The following is a 23,975-nucleotide window of genomic DNA, read 5'->3' as shown; positions in this document are numbered from 1 at the left end:
ATAGTTGTTGCTATATATATGTGTGTGTATATGTATATATATAGAGTTGTGGCTAAGTATATATAAAGTTATTTAATTATATATAATTTAATGGCTACATTATGTTATATAATTGTAAGTTATAAACATAACTTCTGCAAAGATATCATTTATATATTTATTATATATTTATATTTATATTACATTTATATTATTTAGACAATTAGACCTTGAAATGTAGGTGGTAAATTATAAAGTCAAAAAAGATTTTCCATCATACCAAAAAAACCCATTTAAAATATTTGCTTCCTGTTTTAAATATAAAAAAAATTATATATATATTTACATATATATAAAACAGGTATATATGCACACACATATATACACACACACCAACTAAAATTATTTTGAACACCAAATGTTTAGGCAAGACTATATAAAAGCAGATAAAATGGTCTCTGACTTATCCTATTTTTGTCTTTAAGCTATTACATTAGCTTAAACTGTATATCATGTTACTTAAAAAATAAAAAACCTGTGTAGATCTGAAATATATGTTTTACCATTTTAAAAGTTTAAGTTTTTCTTGTTAAATGGCTGTCTGAGCCTGATTATAAAGTCTGATTTTAAAGGTACAGCTATTGCCATAAGAACTCTAAAACCAGTATATGAGCTCAGTTTTAATCATTTTAATTTTTTCCTTTTTATTTTTCCTTTTTATTTCAGTATTTTTCATTGAAATTGAAAATTATTTTCTGACTTTATAGTATCTTATCCAAGATTCAAGGAAGAGTTTAAAGTTGTAAATTAGAGAAAGTTTGACTTTTGCTATTTCTGAGTTATTTCTTTGTCCTCTGCTCTATTCCCTGTCAACACCTCTCCTTTCTTCTGCCATTTTCACACATATAAACAGTCACAGATTCAACTCAGGTCTAATGCCAGTAAATTACACCTTTGCACAAATTGAAGTCACTAGTTTTCCTTTTCTTAAGAATCCATGCATTTTAAACTGTCTGTGATAATAGAAGAGCCCTTGTATATCCTTTGAAAAACATTTCATACATTGGATGGGAGAGGGGCTTTGGGGAACAAGAGCTGCTTTCTAGCACCTCTCCAATCATGCCCTTTGGTGGAAACTTTTCGCTCAACAGATGGGAACATCCTGGCTTTGAAGTTTAGACAAAGCAAGAGAGGGGCTCAGGCCACTCACTTGCATAAATACTTTTATTTGTATTCAACTGTGTTTCAACTGACTTTCTAACCTTTTAGAAAGCAGCATTTTGGATTGTTTGCACCACACAGTAACTCTGTGTGAAATTTATAATAATTTAAAAAGAAATTACCTCTGGCTTCACATGGCTGAACATTTGATTAAAATTAGAGAAATGGAGCTACCAGGCAAGTCATTCTAGCTCCGTACGGAACATCTGCTGAAGTAAGCCTTCAGAAGTCAGACATAATTGAAATGTCATACTCTGGGGGAAATATACATAACACAAAATTAAATGATTATCATGAACAGGAGAGTTCATAAGGTATATACTGTGTGTAAGCTGATTACTTACTGGCTTAAATGTAGGGGCTTCAGGAAACAGTAAAAGAGGGTTTGTAGATTTGTTTGCTTGTTTGTGCTGTGTAATACTGTAGTACTGCACCCAAATGTAGGTGCAGTAAAATTGCAAGTAACATAAAGGTTTTAAAAAACAAAGGCTCATTATAATTCAATTTTAAAATATATTTAAATGTTAAAATATTATATACATTTCAAAAACTCAAAAGAGTAAAAAATTATTATATTAAGAAAACATCAGTATACAAGCCAAAATTTTTAGAATTCAGGAAAGAACAGTTATTGGCTTAATATAACATTAAAGAACTAAGGCTTTTAAGGAAATTATAATTTGAGATACTGGGAAATTAAAACAGATGAAGTATTCTTGCTAAATTTTAACATCTATAAAGACATAACTGACAGTGACAATTACACCAAAAATTATCTTCAAAGAGATGTGTTACAATATTACTTGACCAACTAAGCTAAAATTTTTCTCCAAGTTAAACAAGTGGCATATTAAACCCATTGAAACAGCAAGATGAATAATTGTTTGTACTTTCTTACTTTGACAAAACAAAAATTATTGATACCATTTTGGGCCTATGCCAGTATTTACATCAACCAGCATTATTTATAGCTGAATAAACAATAGGTTGATGATAAGTCAAAGCAATATTACTGATTATTTCTTCTTCTATTATGATTAATTAGACAATTACCATCAGCATAATAAAGTTATATGTAATATTTTATTGCTCATTTCTCAAAATAACCATGTGTATTAAGTTTTATATATTCAAAATTATTTAAATAATAGATTTGGCAATTGTTTGACATGCTTTACTACTGTAATATTCTTATTGAACAAAATGGTTCAGTCCACTTGAAATATTGTCTATAAAATCAAAATTCTAATGCTTGGTACTTGACAGCAAAATAGAAAAGTAGAACTTGAAAGACTGAGGTGCAGTATAGCAAGGCGGTATTAAAGGGAAATAAATTTTGAAGAATTTATGTTTCATCTGTGCTGCATTGGTACGATTTGTTGAAATTCACACAGCTCGTTACTTTCAGCAAGAAATATAACATAAATAAAGATTTAAGAGATTATAAAAATGTTAGCAACTCATTGGTTAATAGAAATATGTTTTCATAAATGACTACATCAGAAAGATTTTATTTCAAATATATGCTTTAATAAAATATCCTCATACATATTCATGTGGAAATTCATGTGTATGACTCACAGGACTTCTCAGTGATTTGTGAAAGAATTAAAATTAGCCTGTGGGAGAGGGCAGGTGTTTCTCCTGTTGCTGCTCCTTAGAAAACCATGGTGCTCAAATGATTAGGTAAAATTTAGTTACCACGTTTTAGTCCTTAAGGATTAAACTTTAGGACTCAGATGTTATTTACTGGTATTAATGTTCCACTAATATTTTAGAATACATTTCTTCATCTAGGTTAGGTTAATTGGGGTCCAGGAAAAGAATAGGCAAATTAAAACTTCAGCCTATACAGTATTGAAGTGGAGGCCAAAATGTTGTATTAAAGTTAGTGCAAGGGCGGAGCAAGATGGTCGAATAGGAACAGCTCCAGTCTCCAGCTCCCAGCCCTAGCGACACAGAAGACAGGTGATTTCTGCATTTTCAACTGAGGTACTGGGTTCATCTCACTAGGGAGTGCCGGACAATCGGTGCTGGTCAGCTGCTGCAGCCCGACCAGTGAGAGCTGAAGCAGGAAGAGGCATCGCCTCACCTGGGAAGCGCAAGGGGGAAGGGAATCCCTTTTCCTAGCCAGGGGAACTGAGACACACAACACCTGGAAAATCGGGTAACTCCCACCCCAATACTGTGCTTTACCAAGGGTCTTAGCAAACGGGCACACCAGGAGATTATATCCCACACCTGGCCGGGAGGGTCCCACACCCACGGAGCCTCCCTCATTACTAGCACAGCAGTCTGCCATCTAATGGCAAGGCAGCAGCGAGGCTAGGGGAGGGGCGCCCGCCATTGCTGAGGCTTAAGTAAACAAAGCCGCTGGGAAGCTCGAACTGGGTGGAGGTCACAGCAGCTCAAAGAGGCCTGACTGTCTTTGTAGACTCCACCTCTGGGGACAGGGCACAGCTAAACAACAACAACAACAACAAAGCAGCAGAAACCTCTGCAGACGCAAACGACTCTGTCTGACAGCTTTGAAGAGAGCAATGGATCTCCCAACACCGAGGTTGAGATCTGAGAAAGGACAGATTGCCTGCTCAAGTGGGTCCCTGATCCCTGAGTAGCCCAAATGGGAGACATCCCCCACTAGAGGCAGACCGACACCCCACGCCTCACACGGTGGAGTACGCTCCTGAGAGGAAACTTCCAAAGCAAGAATCAGACAGGTACACTCGCTGTTCAGCAATATTCTATCTCCTGCAGCCTCTGCTGCTGATACCCAGGCAAACAGGGTCTGGAGTGGACCTCAAGCAATCTCCAACAGACCTACAGCTGAGGGTCCTGACTGTTAGAAGGAAAACTATCAAACAGGAGGACACCCACACCAAAACCCTGTCAGTACGTCAACATCATCAAAGACTAGAGGCAGATAAAACCACAAAGATGGGGAAAAAGCAGGGCAGAAAAGCTGGAAATTGAAAAAATAAGAGTGCATCTCCCCCTCCAAAGGAACGCAACTCATCACCAGCAACGGATCGAAGCTGGATGGAGAATGACAAGATGAGAGAAGAAGGCTTCAGTCCATCAAACTTCTCAGAGCTAAAGGAGGAAGTATGTACCCAGAGCAAAGAAACTAAAAATCTTGAAAAAAGAGTGGAAAAATTGACAGCTAGACTAATTAATGCAGAGAAGGCCATAAATGAAATGACAGAGATGAAAACCATGACATGAGAAATACGTGACAAATGCACAAGCTTCAGTAACCGACTCGATCAACTGGAAGAAAGAGTATCAGCGATTGAGGATCAAATGAATGAAATGAAGCGAGAAGAGAAACCAAAAGAAAAAAGAAGAAAAAGAAATGAACAAAGCCTGCAAGAAGTATGGGATTATGTAAAAAGACCAAATCTACATCTGATTGGGGTGCCTGAAAGTGAGGGGGAAAATGGAACCAAGTTGGGAAACACTCTTCAGGATATCATCCAGGAGAACTTCCCCAACCTAGTAGGGCAGGCCAGCATTCAAATTCAGGAAATACAGAGAACACCACAAAGATACTCCTCGAGAAGAGCAACTCCAAGACACATAATTGCCAGATTCACCAAAGTTGAAATGAAGGAAAAAATCTTAAGGGCAGCCAGAGAGAAAGGTCGGGTTACCCACAAAGGGAAGCCCATCAGACTAACAGCAGATCTGTCGGCAGAAACTCTACAAGCCAGAAGAGAGTGGGGGCCAATATTCAACATTCTTAAAGAAAAGAATTTTAAACCCAGAATTTCATATCCAGCCAAACTAAGTTTCATCAGTGAAGGAGAAATAAAATTCTTTACAGATAAGCAAATGCTTAGAGATTTTGTCACCACCAGGCCTGCTTACAAGAGACCCTGAAGGAAGCCCTAAACATGGAAAGGAACAACCGGTACCAGCCATTGCAAAAACATGCCAAAATGTAAAGACCATCGAGGCTAGGAAGAAACTGCATCAACTAATGAGCAAAATAACCAGTTAATATCATAATGGCAGGATCAAGTTCACACATAACAATATTAACCTTAAATGTTAATGGACTAAATGCTCCAATTAAAAGACACAGACTGGCAAACTGGATAAAGAGTCAAGACCCATCAGTCTGCTGTATTCAGGAGACCCATCTCACATGCAGAGACATACATAGGCTCAAAATAAAGGGATGGAGGAAGATCTACCAAGCAAATGGAGAACAAAAAAAAGCAGGGGTTGCAATCCTACTCTCTGATAAAACAGACTTTAAACCATCAAAGATCAAAAGAGACAAAGAAAGCCATTACATAATGGTAAAGGGATCAATTCAACAGGAAGAGCTAACTATCCTAAATATATATGCACCCAGTACAGGAGCACCCAGATTCATAAAGCAAGTCCTTAGAGACTTACAAAGAGACTTAGACTCCCATACAATAATAATGGGAGACTTCAACACTCCACTGTCAACATTAGACAGATCAACGAGACAGAAAGTTAACAAGGATATCCAGGAATTGAACTCATCTCTGCACCAAGCGGACCTAATAGACATCTATAGAACTCTCCACCCCAAATCAACAGAATATACATTCTTCTCAGCACCACATCGCACTTATTCCAAAATTGACCACATAATTGGAAGTAAAGCACTCCTCAGCAAATGTAAAAGAACAGAAATTATAACAAACTGTCTCTCAGACCACAGAGCAATCAAACTAGAACTCAGGACTAAGAAACTCAATCAAAACTGCTCAACTACATGGAAACTGAATAACCTGCTCTTGAATGACTACTGGGTACATAACGAAATGAAGGCAGAAATAAAGATGTTCTTTGAAACCAATGAGAACAAAGATACAACTTACCAGAATCTCTGGGACACATTTAAAGCACTGTGTAGAGGGAAATTTATAGAACTAAATGTCCACAAGAGAAAGCTGGAAAGATCTAAAATTGACACTCTAACATCACAATTAAAAGAACTAGAGAGGCAAGAGCAAACACATTCAAAAGCTAGCAGAAGGCAAGAAATAACTAAGATCAGAGCAGAACTGAAGGAGATAGAGATACAAAAAACCCTCCAAAAAATCAATGAATCCAGGAGTTGGGTTTTTGAAAAGATCAACAAAATTGACAGACCACTAGCAAGACTAATAAAAAAGAAAAGAGAGAAGAATCAAATAGACACAATAAAAAATGATAAAGGGGATATCACCACCCACCCCACAGAAATACAAACTACCATCAGAGAATACTATAAACACCTCTACACATATCAACTAGAAAATCTAGACGAAATGGATAATTTCCTGGATGCTTACACTCTCCCAAGCCTAAACCAGGAAGAAGTTGAATCCCTGAATAGACCAATAGCAGGCTCTGAAATTGAGGCAATAATTAATAGCTTACCAACCAAAAAAAGTCCAGGACCAGATCCTGAATTCTACCAGAGGTAGATTCACAGCTGAATTCTACCAGAGGTACAAGGAGGAGCTGGTACTATTCCTTCTGAAACTATTCCAATTAATAGAAAAAGAGGGAATCCTCCCTAACTCATTTTATAAGGCCAACATCATCCTGATACCAAAGCCTGAGTATTTATGAGCTATTTGTGACAAACCCACAGCCAATATCAAACTGAATGGGCAAAAACTCAAAAATTCGCTTTGAAAACTGGCACAAGACAGGGATGCCATCTCTCACTACTCCTATTCAACATAGTGTTGAAAGTTCTGGCTAGGGCAATCAGGCAAGAGAAAGAAATCAAGGGTATTCAATTAAGAAAAGAAGAAGCCAAATTGTCCCTGTTTGCAGATGACATGATTGTATATTTAGAAAACACCATTGTCTCAGCCCAAAATCTCCGTAAGCTGATAAGAAACTTTAGCAAAGTCTCAGGATACAAAATTAATATGCAAAAATCACAAGCATTCTTATACACCAGTAACAGTCAAACAGAGAGCCAAATCATGAATGAACTTCCATTCACAATTGCTTCAGAGAGAATAAAATACCTAGGAATCCAACTTACAAGGGATGTAAAGGACCTCTTCAAGGAGAACTACAAACCACTGCTCAGTGAAATAAAAGAGGACACAAACAAATGGAAGAACATACTATGCTCATAGACAGGAAGAATCAATATCGTGAAAATGGCCATACTGCCCAAGGTAATTTATAGATTCAATGCCATCCCCATCAAGCTACCAATGAGTTTCTTCACCGAATTGGAAAAAACTGCTTTAAAGTTCATATGGAACCAAAAAAGAGCCCGCATTGCCAAGACAATCCTAAGTCAAAAGAAACAAAGCTGGAGGCATCATGCTACCTGACTTCAAACTATACTACAAGGCTACAGTAACCAAAACAGCATGGTACAGGTACCAGAACAGAGATACAGACCAATGGAACAGAACAGAGCCCTCAGAAATAACACTGCACATCTACAGCCATCTGATCTTTGACAAACCTGAGAAAAACAAGAAATGGGGAAAGGATTCCCTATTTAATAAATGGTGCTGGGAAAATTGGCTAGCCATAAGTAGAAAGCTGAAACTGGATCCTTTCCTTACTCCTTATATGAAAATTAATTCAAGGTGGATTAGAGACTTAAATGTTAGACCTAATACCATAAAAACCCTTGAAGAAAACCTAGGTAATACCATTCAGGACATAGGCATGGGCAAGGACTTTATGTCTGAAACACCAAAAGCAACGGCAACAAAAGCCAAAATTGACAAATGGGATCTAATTAAACTAAAAAGCTTCTGCACAGCAAAAGAAACTACCATCAGAGTGAACAGGCAACCCACAGAATGGGAGAAAATTTTTGCAATCTCCTCATCTGACAAAGGGCTAATATCCAGAACCTACAAATAACTCAAACAAATTTACAAGAAAAAAACAAACAACCCCATCAAAAAGTGGGCAAAGGATATGAACAGACATTTCTCAACAGAAGACATTCATACAGCCAACAGACACATGAAAAAATGCTCATCATCACTGGCCATCAGAGAAATGCAAATCAAAACCACAATGAGATATCATCACACACCAGTTAGAATGGCAATCATTAAAAAGTCAGGAAACAACAGGTGCTGGAGAGGATGTGGAGAAATAGGAACACTTTTACACTGTTGGTGGGACTGTAAACTAGTTCAACCATTATGGAAAACAGTATGGCGATTCCTCAAGGATCTAGAACTAGAAGTATCATATGACCCAGCCATCCCACTACTGGGTATATACCCAAAGGATTATAAATCATGCTGCTATAAAGACACATGCACATGTATGTTCATTGCGGCACTATTCACAATAGCAAAGACTTGGAATCAACCTAAATGTCCATCAGTGACGGACTGGATTAAGAAAATGTGACACATATACACCATGGAATACTATGCAGCCATAAAAAAGGATGAGTTTGCGTCCTTTGTAGGGACATGGATGCAGCTGGAAACCATCATTCTCAGCAAACTATCGCAAGAACAGAAAACCAAACACCGCATGTTCTCATTCATAGTTGGGAACTGAACAATGAGCTCACCTGGACTCAGGAAGGGGAACATCACACACCGGGACCTATTATGGGGAGGAGGGAGGCGGGAGGGATTGCATTGGGAGTTATACCTGATGTAAATGACGAGTTGATGGGTGCTGACGAGTTGATGGGTGCAGCACACCAACACGGCACAAGTATACATATGTAACAAACCTGCACGTTATGCACATGTACCCTAGAACTTAAAGTATAATAATAATAATAAAGAAGAAAATAATAAATGAATACATGCTCAATTTGTTGAATTTCTACAATGTATCTTCAAATATACTAGATATATTACATGCATTATCCCTACAATAATCATATCAGGTAAGAATTTTTACTCCATTTGACAGATGCACAAACTGAGGTTCAGAGATTGAATGTAACTTCCTCAATGTTATACAAATAAGAAATGAATAAGCCAGGATTTCAGCCTAGTCTGGCTGACTCCAAAACCTAAGCTCTTAACATTTCTGCTACATGCACCTCTACATTCAGGAAGAAAGAAAAGATAATAGTTAAATTTAAAATTAAAGCTCATAGACAATATTCACTAACTTAAAAGACATTTCACAAGCATGAAATACAGAAGCAAAAAATCTATGGTCTTGAGTGGTATCAGAGTCAGGCTGGAACAGATGATTATATTTTCAAGTAAATGAATTATGATTTGATAAAAGGAAATCCTAGGATGGCTTGGAAGCACAGATTAAGGTCACCTATCCCTAAGTAGGTTTTTTTGGGTATGAATTCTGAGCTAAATATTGAACAGCGTATAAGAGTGAACTCAGTGAAGTCAGAGGTGGGTTTTAAGAGAAGGGAGTAACATTTGCAAGGTTTATTGCAGTCAGGGCGCAGGGAAGAAGCCCAGATATAGGCTAGGGGAGATAATAGACCAAAAGGGATCTCGTTACTGAATTAAGGTTTTTTCCCCTGAGGCAGTGATAAGCTACTGAAGGATTTTAAACAGGAGTCATGGTTTTTTTTTTCTTTTTCTTTTGAGAATGACTCTTCTGTCTATAGTGCCATAAATGAAGATAGAACACTGCTGCAACATTCTAGGCAGTCTAGCATGATGATACCTAGACCTGTGGTCTCTGAAGTATGGGGTATATACTCCTGGGATACATAAGGGCGCCTAATGGGCCAGACAAAAACAGAAACATTTTAACTTCTATTTATTTTTATTTTATTTCAACCATGTTTTTAGTTTTGCATGTTTTTATAACATATAAATATATACACATATAATAATGTTTTGAAATAAAATGTTTAGAGAACACTGTTTTAAAAGAGATGGTCAAATATAAGTAATGTGTTAGATTTTTGTAGGATTTGGTAGGATTTTATTAAGAGTTAGATAAATGGATGTAAGATAGTGGGTAATATAGGTAAGAGAAAATACAACAAGAGAAACATAAAATGAGCAATTTAATTTTATGATGAATTTGTGGTGCTGTAGTTTAAGTAAAAATGCTTAAAAGATAGATCAATCTACTAACACTAAAGTAAAATGATATATTAGCTTAGTGCCATAAGTTTTGGAGTCAATGTGATAAGGAGGTCAATTGAAACCATGTAAGTGAATGAAATCAGCAAAGGAGTCTAGGGAAGGTGAATAAAAATGATAACCTGGCCCGGAACCCCAGGAACACTGACACTTAGAATGAGCACCAGAAAGAGGAGGAGAATGAAATAGAGGGGCCACAGAGGAAGAATGAAGACTGATGTAGAGAGTGGTTTAATGGAAACTGAAGAGAGTACTGATGTTGAACAAATATTGATGTGCAATTCTGCTGAGAGGCTAAGTAGGAGAAGAGCTAAAATATATTTTGTGTTTAGGATGTGTAGTGATTGGCAACCTTTTCAAGAAGCAGCTTCAGTGACATTGTGGGAATGAAAACCATTGTGGGAATTCTAAGGGTGGAATAGTGAATGACAAGTGAGGAAGTGAAGATTAGGAATGATTTCAATAATTTTGGCTGTGAATGTGGATGAGAGAAGACTGGAGTGGGATGAACTATTTAAAACATTAAAATAGGGAAGAAACACACATTTAAATGATGCTGATGAAAAAATCACTGACAGTAGCAAAGCAGAGGATACAGGGATCTGTGATTTCTTTCCTGTCTTTATCAATGTCTATCTTGTTCCTTATGGCAGCTCTGAACAAAGGAACTGAGAGGCAAAGTTTTCCCAAAACACAGTCCTAATCATCTGTGAATTGAACACGGAAGAATAGAATGAACAGTACTTTCAGTCCGCCATGACAATAAGAGTGAAAAACAACCAGAAATACATAGAGGCACAGAGATCAAAATAGGCCTGCATTTTTTAAAAAGGAAACTATCTGCAATGGATTCCTAGAGAGGCTCCCACTTCTCTTCCCCAAGGGTAGCATCTGCTTCTTGTGAAATTAGCAGAACTGAAGATGCTGAACATTATCCTCTCTGGTAAATGAGACTCGGGTGTGGGGTGGAATTTGGGACACCACTGCCCCAGGTTGGGTTAGGAATTTGAGAGTGGTAGGAGCTGACAACAGGAAAATAACTGCTATTGATCAGAAAATCTTACCTCTAGCCCATTTTGTACATTTCCTAATTTATTGAGGACTTGATGATATGTTTCCATTTTGTCTTATCCCATTTTACTCTGAGAAATAGATTTAATAGAATTGTCTAAAATTTTTATCCTATTTTTTTTTCATGCTGCCTCTTTTTCTGAATCTAGGTTTAATTCTTTAACATTTTCCATTGCCATATTCATGTTTTATTTGTTTGTTTGTTTTTGGTACAGCATTTGCAACACCTTAGCTAACTAATCAGTTGATAGTACTATTTTTCCTAACTAGTATGTGAATATTACATGAGAAGATGTCATAGTCCGTTGTACTATCCTTGGGCACAGCATATATTCTGACAACTCTTCTAAGTTTAATATTATGAAATGAGTGAGTGAATGAATGAATAATGCATCATGGGAACAATTTTCCTGTTTCTCTAAAATAGGTACTTTTTATGGATTATTTTTATATATATAATGTATAAGTGTGGATTTATCATATTACTTACTAAATACTTATACTTACTTAATACTTATACTTACTAAATGCTTATATGTATCCCTATTTGTCAATGACTGATTTATTCGGCTCATTTGTGGCCATTCTGCTTCAATTACTGTTCCTGTTTAAGATTAGCTCACTGTGTCAAACCTGGGTCTTTCTCCTGAAGTCACATTTCCAAGTCGCGTTTACACAGCTCATTCAGAAAAACTTTCAAGCTTCCAGTTATTCTTCTTCCTAGAGTGGACTCGTTTCCATTTGTCTCTGCAGTGAGTACTTACAGAACTGGCAAGAATCAGAGAAGAATAATTGAGTTTTGATATATGACTTGCTCAGATATATCAAAGATATATTTTATGGTTATTTAACCATAAAAACTCTTGTGACCGTCATTAAAATAATAATAAAACCCTTACCTCTGTTTTAACCCATTCACCCCCATATCCATTCTCTGCTTTATTTTTCTCTTAGTACTAATCGTTTCTTAATCTCCAATCTGATTTACTCATTTTTACCAGTTTTAAAAAAATTTTTCCAGGATTCTCTAGAATGACACTTAAATAAGGGTAGATACCTTTATTTATTCACTACTTTGTCAGTGACACATAGAATGTGCATAACAAATGTTTGTTAAATCAATAATGAGCTAACATGGAGATCTTCTTCATTTGTGTATTTTTGATAACGAAAAGTATAGACATAACGAACGTATAGATAACGGAAGTATAGACATCTCTTATTAGCCAAAACTTTTTCATTCCTAAAAAGAGCAATAGCAAATTTCCAGATAGCAGGAGCCTATATTTCATTATTTTTAATGGAAAAAAATCATAATAAGTTCTAAGCACATCCCAAAATGCCAACCAAGTGTTATTAAAACATTTAAAAATATCAAAGTCATAATCCACAAATGATTTCTGGATAGCATAAAACAGTCGGAATACAACATGCCTAATTATTTAACAAGTAATACAGTGAAGTTACTTCACTGGTGAGTATAGTTCTGTGCAGTATACAATATTACTGTGAGTTTTCCTTTCACACTGCAAAGGACAAGAACTCTAATGCAAATAAAAAATAAAATAATACGATAAATATAGAAAAGTGACTAAATTGAAACTTGTTAATAGTGCCCTCAGGCATCTGACATAGCAAACAGGAATCTGTTTTAGTGTAAACTTCAAAGTAAAGTGTGGAGAACATAATAGTAATAATGTAAAAGGTTTAAACAACTTTAATGTACATCATAATCTCATCAGGAGAACAGCACAGATAAAACTGCAATATGATTGATGTTTTCTCACAAGGAAGAACACCCAATTTAGATGTCTTTGCCAATATGCACATGCAATTTTGTTTAGGGACCTTTGGACTTTGATAGTGAAGTTTTGGTTAAAAAAAAAAAATTGCAAGTCATTATAGTGAATGAATAGTGAAATTTTTGAATAGCAGGAGCTAATTTTATATATCTCAAAGGGTTTTTGAGCATTAAATGGGATATTCTCTATAAAGGACTTGACCCTTTTACTCATTGTATAGTAATGAATGTTATGTCTGAAAGTAGGAGAAAGATAGATATGATTGTTGTCACTGAATTCACTATCATTAATGATATGCCTATTTTTGCTTGTGAACGTTCTCTGTCCTCTCCTCATCAGTGATTTTTTCTAACTCAGCAATCTTACAATTTGCCAATTTTGGGAAAATGAAATAAAAGAGAGGCCCTAAAATAATCACATAGAAGTGTCATTCTAATCAGCTGTAAGCAAGTAATTGACTATCCTGTAGCTGCAACGATGACTGTTATTCTTTCCAGCTGCTCTTAATAGGACTCATGTCGATTTGTCTGATGTCCAAAATAATTTTCCGAAAGTGTTACCCTAGGACCTGGGGGCCAGTTACGTTGTTATCATCTGTTTTTAACATTTTGGGAAGTATTGATATCCTGTTCTGCCTATTTTAAGTCCATCTGCGTTATTTGAGATGCTGGGTCTCTAGTAGATTTATGTATCCAGTATTGCACTTATGAAATTATATATTTATTTTGAAATTAAATAAATAGTGTATATGAAATATAGCTGGAAAACTGATGCTAGCTTTGTAGATTCTGTTAGTGTCACTGTGGAACTACCTTGCATATCTAGCTTGGTTGATAATGACCAACAACAAAAAGAAATAGAGTAAAATATGAGTCTCCCATGCTACCTGATAGTAAAATTTTATTTTTCTTTTAGAAAACATCTACAAGTCAACTAGAAAAATAAGTCTCTGGTTAAATAGCTAAATGGTTTATTTCCCTTTGCATGGAAAATATCTGTAGTAGTCTACATAATTTAATAAAAGGGTACCTTATTAAACTAAAAAGTTAACTGAAAGAGATACCTGTTAGTCTCATTCTCTACATTACCAATGACTTAAAAAAATACTATTCACCCACAACAGCATCACTAATTAGAGCCATAATTTGTATTCATATTACCATTTTAGCTTCATATGCACAGCTTTAGTTTAGTTTGTTTCTTTTGAAAATTGTCCTATGCAGTTTGGAGCTCAAGAATATGTATTTTGAGTTTCCAGGTTAAATAAACAGCATTTGCTCTCATCCTGGTAAACAAGCTTGAATGTAATTTGGAAGAGAAGTAGAATGCTAAGCAATAAAGAGCTAAAATGCAAACATACTGAGTAGATTAGGGAAATACAAGTTTCTCCTATGAAAAAACTAATTGCTTTTTATTGATAGTGGATTAATTAATATGCATATGATTTAACTATATCTTAATTAGTTCACACATTTAACAAATATTCATTTAATACTTTTACAGTTTCAAACACTTTACTAGCACAAATTAATTTGCATAACAAGAAGAAATACACAAAAAATTATAAGGAAAACTCAAAGACTAAGATGAATATATGCTACTATTCAATGGAGTTATGGACTGGAAGCTGGGAAATTCTCCATGATTCCAAAGACAGATGGAAGACCACAGAAGTCTTTTTTTCATGTAAGCAATATATCTTCAGCCTTATTTAACAGAGACAGTAAAAGTCACTGAGAATACATGGAGAAGGCTTAAGAATTAAAGAGGAAAATGAAACAAGAGTGAAAATCAGTAAAAAAGAAATAAAAGATGCAAAAGAGATGTACAACAAAGCAAAGTTGGTGTTTCATAAAAACACTAGTAGAAAAGGCAAACCTCTGTTGTGATTAAAACAGGAATGAAAGAAGACACAGATAAATGTTGTGAATAAAAGGAAGGCATACATACAATAACGATTACAATGATAAGACAAATACTATAAAATATAGCAACAATTTTGAAAAATTTAAAGATATATTAATGTCTAAAAACCTGCAATTATGAGAATTGACTCATGATGAAATAAAAACATTAATAGTTCTATGTCTGTCAAAGCAATTGAAGCACTTGTTAAAAATATTATTCCTCAAAGAAAATACCAGCCCATGATAATTTTACAAGTTATAAAAAATAAGAAAGAAACCATACCAATTTTCTTTCTTTATTTTTTTGCGGTAAGAATGTTTAACATGAGATCTTGTATTATTTTCCTGATTTTGTTTAGTTCTCTCTCCGTATTATTTGTAACTCACTAAGCTTCTTTAAGGTGATTATTTTGAATTATTTGTCAGACAATTCATAAATTGGCATTTCTTTAGGGTCAGTTATTACATATTTACTTTTATTATTTGTTCTTTTAATTCTGTTGTTTTCCTGATTCTCCATGTTTATTGTAGTTTGCATTGGTGTCTGGTCATGTAAAGAAACAGCTACCTCTTCCAATCTTTACAGACTGGCTTTGGCAGGAAAATATTTTCCTCAGCCTGCCCATCTAGAGATTCTGGGATCCTCTCAAACCTTGTCTATGGATGTATTATCTCTGGAGTTATATGTACCATGGGCCAAGACATTGGAGGCGTGTTCCACTCCTCTCCCCTCCTTTCTTGTGGAGAAGCCTTGTGTTCTGTGCCTCTCCAATCTCTCCCAATCTTTCTGAGCCATGCTAGGCATATCAGGTACCTTGCCCCTTTTTCTTTGCTTTTAGCTGCCACCCCACCCCACCCCCACCCCCACCCCCAACCGCCAAACCGTGAAAGTTCCACCAGTGCTCCAGGTAAAGTGAAACAGAAACCAGCCCTCAGGAAGCACACTGAAAGCAGGGACATTGGAAAAACCCTCCACTTCTCTTGCTCCTAAGAGAGTAGCGTCCATTTCTGCCTCTCCTTTTAATCTTGCAGAGCTTTGATAGCCACAGGAACCTTCCCATCATTTTTTCTTTATTCTTAACTGCTCCCAGGCATCTGAACTATACTTGTTCAATCAGCACTTCATCCCAATTTTTAATCAAATTTTCTAAACATCAGAGAAGCAGAAAAGTTATTTGCCCCATTCTCCAATTCATTTACCAAAATCAAAATTATTAGGAGAAAAAAATTACATACACATTTTAATCATACATATATAACAAAATCCACAAAGAAAATATTAACATTATTCAATGTGTATGAAAAAAAGATACACTCCAACTATGTTAGGTATATTTTACGCGTAAAGGAACAGTTTTGTTTTACAAAATACATAAATATAATTCATGTTAACATATAAAAAAGAAAAATCATATGATCAACTCAATTGATGCAGAAAAACATTTGATTAAAAAACTAACCACAATTCACAAAAATCATTATTAAAAAATTAGTATTAGAAGATAACTTTGTTTTCCTGAAAAATTGATTCTATTTTTTAAGTTACACTTTTTATACTAATTGAGAAAAAACAAAAGATTTGGAAATACAGAAATATACAAAAAAAATCACATTATCACCACTTCCATTCTATTTTATAGTGGAAGTTCTAGGAAAACATGACAAATTTTTACAATAGATGGTTGAAGAAGAATACTATATTGCTATATATGCCATATTCAGTTATATAGAATATCTTAAAAAACTAAAATTATTAGAAATGATAAGGGTATTTATCTAAGTAATTATGAGATTAGTGTATTAGAGAAAATCGTATTAAATTTGCCATTATGTGATCCTTTAGACATATAAAAATGGTATATGTTATGGTTCAACCTAATACAAAGCCTGTTGAATTTCTAAATACCAAAAGCAAACAATAAGAAACATGTTTTGTCTGTGACATCATTTATAGTATTAATAATATCAAGTATCTATAAGTAAAGCTGACAAAAAGTGTGAAATTCTGTTGTTTGATAGCAAAGATACCTAAATAAGTAAGAACTTATGTCGTGGTTATAAATAAGAAGGATTCATGCTATGAAGTTGCCAATTTTCCCAATTGATCTATAGACTCAATAAAATCCCAATTAAAGGTTGTGAGAAAAAATTAATGCAAATCTAATTACAGGGCATTACAAGAAACTTTATTAGATGATTCTAAAAATTTCTGTGGTAGAGTAAGTAAGCAGACAAGAAGAGCCAGGATATTTCTAAAGAACTACAAGGAGCAAGGAATTATCCTACCAAGTTTCAGGATTTATAAAATTTTTCATTAAAATACTGTGGTACTAATCCATACATTAAAAAATATTTGTAACCAGTGCAGTAGAATTAGGTAAGTGGAATACACCTATGCATTTATGAATACTGATATATGACAGAAGTAGCATTCTAGATCATAGGAGAAAGTAAAACTGATCAATACATGGACTGGAAAATTGGCTGTCTATATTTTAAAAGGTTACATTGAACTCCTACCTCAAACCATACACAAAAGTAAATTCTAGATGGATTAAATACTTAAATTTCAAAAACAATGATTAAAAATAAAGGTAGATATTTTTAAAATCTTGGGGTAGGAAATATTTTCTTAAAAAACACTTAAAGAAAATATTGATAAATATTACAATGTTAAAAGTAAGAAGATTTGTTTATCAGGACATCATTTGTGTAAGTGACAAGATTATATAAATTAGAAAAGGGTACTCTTGTTACATATGACCAACAACATATTAGTATCAAGAATAGCTAAAGAACTTCTACCAACCAATAAATAAAGCACAAACAACTCAATTTAAAAAATAAAAAAAATATATGCAAAAGCATTTCACTGAAGAGGAAATACATGCAGCCAATAAATATATGAAGAGGTGTTCAATATCCTTAGTGATCAAGGATATGCAAAGCAAGACAATATCGATATTAATTTTTACACTCATTTGATTGGCAATGTTAAAAGCAATATCAAGAGATGTGTGTTCACCAGCTCTCTTATACCTTGTTGGTGGGAGATTTAAATGGTGCAATGAATTTTGCAAATGGTTTGGCATTATCCCTTAAAATTTAATAATCACATACTGTATGACACAAAAGAATCTATAAGCATGTATTCAATAGGAAATGTACAATAGGAAACTGTGCCAGAATGTTCATAGTCACACATTTCATAGTGGTTCAGAGGCCCAGCAAATGGAGACAGGATGCACGGTGAGTTTTTTACCTAGTTTAGTTTTCTGGTATCATGGCAGACAGGGTGTGAAATATTTAAAGGTTGACAGAGGATGATCTTGCTCTCTGGGACTTGTAATTTTTACAGAAATATAAATATTAGTAGAAAAAGTCCAAAGTCATGAAATTCAAATGATCTAATTTTGATGTTCTGATTTTCCTAAGCTATGGCTTAAGTAAAATCATATTAAAATTTGTGGTCTTAATGTGATCACCTACAATACCTAGAATGTATCACCTGGAACAGTACCCTGGCACATGGGAGGTGTCCAGTAAACATTTGTTAGATGAATAAATGGTATTTATCAAATTACTAAAAGTATGCGTATTTAGAATACTAAATTTAAGTAGCATATTAAAATATAATCTATAAAGTATTAAAATACTGAAAAATGAAAATGTTTGCCCAAAACTCTCTTTGGAGATGGTATTGACAATGACAATCAGGAAGAATGGCATATAGGAGTCAGGACTAACATGCAGCTCCTACTCAGACAGATAGAGCAGCATGAGGAGACTTACATCATAAATTTGGTGCAAGAACTACTGTAGGGACATACCAGGAAAGCTACGATAATCCACAGACCCTTTGAAGGAAGCAGCTTGCTGCAACAGGCTCTGTGACATGGCTGAAAAACTGTGAGTACTCAAAGGGTGAGGGGGGAATGTCCATCCCCGAATATACATCCTCACCGGGGAACCTGAAGGTCCAGATCACGAGGGAAGCATTTGACCTTACCTATATAAAATGTAGGGGTAGAGGAAGCAGCATCAAGAGCCCTGTGGACATTCTTGGTTCCAGGAATCCATTCCTGACTTTGTCTTTCAGGGGTCCTTGGGGAGGAAACTGTGGCAGGTGGGGAGTTGTGAAACCTGAAAGCTCTCCTTGCATTCTCAGTGGGGAGGCTTATAGCCTGAGGAAAGGTCTCAGGCCTGCTCACCAGCTGTGTGGAAACAAACTTAGTGCTGTTGAGGAGAGACATAGTGGGAGTGAGACTGGCCTTTTGGGCTGCCTGGGAACTGGGTGAGACCTGTCACTGCTGGCTTTCCCTCACTTCCCTGCCAACCTGTATGATGCATCAGAGGCAGTCATAATTCCCCTGGGAACATAACTCCATCAGCCTGAGAACCACACCCAATCCTCCACAGCAGCAGCAAACCCTGCCCAAGGAGAGTCTGAGCTCAGACACCCCGCCCCCACCTGATGGTCTTCCTTGCCTGCCCTGGTGGCCAAAGACAAAGGACATGATCTCTTGGGAGCTCTATGGCCCCACCCACTGCCTGAGAAACCTGAATACTTATTTAGGGCACCCTAGGACAAGATTGTATCCTCCCTTACAAGACCATAGCTGATACTCTCTTGAAAGCACCACCTCTGAGCTGTAGGCCAAGCAACAGAAAGCCAATGCACTAAACAAAAATACAACCAAGGACCTTCACAGAGTCAACTTCACTTCCCTGCTGCCTTCACTAGAGCAGGTGCTGGTATGCATGGCTGAGAAACCTGAAGAGAGATTGCATCACAGGCCTCCTTGCAGACACTCCCCAGTACTAGCGTAGAGCCTGGTACTGGTGGCTCTGCTGGGTGGCTAGACCCAGAAAACAAGTAACAATCACTGCACTTTGACTCTCAGGAAACCTCATCCACAGGGGAAAGGGGAGAGCACCACATCAGGGGAGCACTCTATGGGACCAAAGAATCTGAGCAACCATCCTTGAGCCCCAGTGTTTCCTCTGATGTAGTCTACCCAAATGAGAAGGAACCAGAAAACCAATTCTGGTAATATGACAAAACAACATTCCTTAACACCCTCAAAACATCACACTAGCTCACCAGCAATGGATCCAAACCAAGAAGAAATCTCTGAATTGCCGGAAAAAGAATTTGGAAAGTCAATCGTTAAGCTACTCAAGGAGACACCAGAGAAAGGTAAATACCACCTTAAATAAATTAAAACAAATGATACAGAATATGGATGGAAAAAATTGCAGGGAAATAGATAGCATAAGTAGAAAACAATCACAACTTCTGGAAATGAGGGATACACTTAGAGAAATGCAAAATACACTGGAAAGTTTGAGCAATAGAATCGAACAAGTAGAAGAAAGTACTTTGGAGCTTGAAGACAAGGCTTTAGAATTAACTCAAAGACAAAGTAATTTTAAAAAATGAACAAAGTCTCTAAGAAGTTTGGGATTATGTTAAACAACCAAACCTAAGAAATGGTCTTCCCAAGGAAGAAAAGAAATCTAAAAGTTTGACAAACATATTTGAGGGAATAATTGAGGAAAACTTCCCTGGCCTTGCTAGAGATCTAGAGATCCAAATACAAGAAGTCAAAGAACAACAAGGAAACACATTGTAAAAACATCATCACCTAGACACATAGTAATCAGGTTATCTAAAATCAAGACGACAGAAAGAATCTTAACAAATGTGAGGCAAAAGCATCAGGTAACCTATAAAGGAAAACCTATCAGATTAACAGCAGATTTCTCAATAGAAACCCTACAAGTTAGAATAGATTGGAGTCCTATCTTTAGCCTCCTCTAACAAAGCAATTATCAGCCAACAATTTTGTATCCAGTGAAACTAGGCTTCATAAGTGAAGGAAAGATAAAGTATGTTTCAGACAAACAAATGTTGAGAGAATTTGCCACTACCAAGCCAGCACTACAAGAACTGCTAAAGGGGCTCTACATCTTTAAACAAATTCTCCAAATACACAACATAGAACCTCCCTAAAGCATAAATTTCATACCTATAAAACAAAAACACAATGAAAAACAACAATAACAAGGTATTCAGGCATCAACTAGCACAATGAATATAATAGTACCTCACTTTTCAATACTAATATTGAATGTAAATGGCCTAAATCCTCCACTTAAAAGATATAGGATGGCAGAATGAATAAGAATTTACCAACCAAGTATCTGCTGTCTTCATGAGATTCACCTAAGAACTCATATAAACTTAAGATAAAGAAGTGGAAAATGACATTCCATGCAAATGGACACCAAACGCAATTAAGAGTAGCTATTCTTATATCAGAAAAAATAGACATTAAAGCAACAACAGTTAGAAAGACAAAGAAGGACATTAAATAATAATAAAAGGACTGCCCAATAGGAAAATACTACAATCCTAAATATATATGCACCTAACACGGGAGCTCCCAAATTTGTAAAACAATTGCTACTAGCCCTAAGAAATGAGATAAACAACAATACAATAGTAGTGGAGTACTTCAATACTCCACTGAAAGCACTAGACAGGTCATCAAGACAGAAAGTCAACCAAGAGACAATGGACTTAAAATATACCCTAGAACAAATGGACTTAGCAGGTATTTGCAAATACATTCTGTCCAACTGCAGAATATACATTCTATTCATCAGCACGTGGAACATTCTCCAAGATAGATCATATGATGGGCCACAAAACAAGCCTCTAAACATATAAGAAAATTGAAATTATATCAAGTATTTTCTCAGATCACAGAGGAATAATAATGGAAATCAACTCCAATAGGAATATTCAAAACCATGCAAATACATGGAAATTAGATCATCTGCTCCTGAATGATCGTTGTGTTAACAATGAAATCAGAAGGAAATCAAAGAATTATTTGAACTGAATGATTATAGTGACAGAATCTATCAAAACCTTTGGGGCACAGCAAAAGCAGCACTAAGAGGAAAGTTCATAGCATTGAATGCCTACATCAAAAAGTCTAAAAGAGTACAAATAGGCAACCTAAAGTCACATTTCAAGGAACAACTACAAGAATAAACTACTTTTACACTGTTGGTGGAAATGTAAACTAGTGCAAACACTATGGAAAATAGTGTGAATATTTCTTAAAGAACAAAACGTAGATCTCCCATTTGATCTAGCAGTCTTACTCCTGGGTATCTACCCAGAAGAAAAGAAGTCATTATACAAAAAAGATACTGGCACATGCGTGTTTATAGCAGCACAATTTGCAATTGCAAAAATGTGGCACCATCCCAGATGTCCATTAATCAACAAGTGGATAAAGAAAATGTTATATACACACATACACACACCATGTAATACTACTCAGCCATATAAAGGAACAAAATAATGGCACTCATAGCAATCTGGATGAATTTGGAGACTATGATTCTAAGAGAAATAACTCTGGAATTGAAAACCAAGCATTGTATGTTCTCACTCTATGTCAGAGTTAAGCTATGAGGATGCAAAGGCATAAGAATGATACATTGGAATTAGGGGACTTGGGGGTAAGGGTGGTGGGTGGTGTGGGATAAACGACTACATATTGGTATAGCGTACACTGTGTGAGTTATGAGTGCCCCAAAATCTCAGAAATCACCACTAAGGAACTTATCCGTGTAACCAAACACCACCTTTTCCCCAAAAACCTATTGAAATACAGAAATTAAAATTAAAAATTTTTATTAAAAAATGAGTTACAACTATAGAAATTAGTTTTCTATTAGTGATTGTTAATATAGTAAATAGCACTCATGAATCACTATAAATAACTAATAGTTTTTTACTGTTAGTAATCCACAAGGTAAATATTTCATTGGTATAAATTAGTAAGTAATATGTAATGGCCCACTAATTGTATTATTGCAGCTTGTTGGTTTTAATGATACTTTTACTGGTACAAATATTAACTCTGTTAAAATTTAGTGATGTATTTCTACATGTTATTTTTTAACTTTTATTTTAGGTTCAAGGGTACATGTGTACCTTTATTACATAGGTAAACTTGTGTCATGGGTATGTGTTGTACAGATTAGTTTGTCATCCAGAAACAGCCTAGTAACCAATCGGTCTTTTTTTTTTGGATCCTCTCCCTCTTCTTAACCTCCACCTTCAAGAAGGCACCTGTGTCTGTTGTTCCTTTCTGTGCCTACATGATATCTTAAATCATACAAATTTTAAGAGTTCCAAAAAGAACATAATAAAATAATAATAGGTGCCATAATCAAGATCAACCATAGAGCATGGAAAGATATTAGAAAAATAATTAAAAATTTAAAAAAAAATTCCATCAAACAAAAAATTTAGGGAGAAAAATATAGAATGCCAGGGAAAAAGAAAAAAAGTTTTCATTTCAGTTATATATATCTTAGAAACAAAAAATATGACTGATAAATTTCACCAAAAACTAAAACAGAAAAAAAATCTCAAGAATTATTAAAACTGACTATAGATTTTGCAAAACTAAGCATATAATTATGTAATATGACTACTTAAATTACTCTCCTTTTGAAAATTATTGATCTCAAGCAAGAAATTCTAACTTTCCAGATGGCAGGAAGTTTTGGAAATGAATATTATATAAAAGTTTCAAATGGCAAAATAAATGGTTAGAATCTTTTTACTTCATCCTATTTCAAATGATTCTTCATTTTGTCTATGTTTTAAACTCTTTGCAGACAGAACAGAATGGACCCAAGAGTGGCAAGTTTTTCATCTATTTCAGATAAACATGAAGGAGATATATGTTAAATTAAATATTTCTAATTGTATTCTGATTTTAAATATTTATAATTACCAGTGCTGCAATAAAGAAACTGTATGTAAATGAGGAAAATAATGCCATGTGGCATTTGAATTCCTGATTCAGTTTTTAGTGATGCAATGTCTAACATCAAAGATC

The 23,975-nt window shown here is 35.3% G+C and overlaps 1 long non-coding RNA gene across 1 annotated transcript in view; it reads right to left on the bottom strand.

Moving 5' to 3' along the window:
• The window catches only part of LOC111547432, a 51,458-nt gene extending 32,313 nt beyond the window's left edge, over nt 1-19,145 (bottom strand). Inside the window, exons 1-2 of the long non-coding RNA XR_002733133.1 lie at nt 19,049-19,145; nt 11,964-12,098 (exon numbers count right to left, since the gene is read on the bottom strand). This is a non-coding gene — a long non-coding RNA (uncharacterized LOC111547432). The remainder of the gene's footprint in view (nt 1-11,963; nt 12,099-19,048) is intronic.
• Between the last annotated feature and the right edge of the window lie 4,830 nt (nt 19,146-23,975).

This window comes from Piliocolobus tephrosceles, chromosome 5 (assembly GCF_002776525.5).
Source record: "Piliocolobus tephrosceles isolate RC106 chromosome 5, ASM277652v3, whole genome shotgun sequence".
NCBI classification, from domain to species: Eukaryota; Metazoa; Chordata; class Mammalia; order Primates; family Cercopithecidae; genus Piliocolobus; species Piliocolobus tephrosceles.
This window is presented reverse-complemented; position numbering and strand designations above follow the sequence as displayed.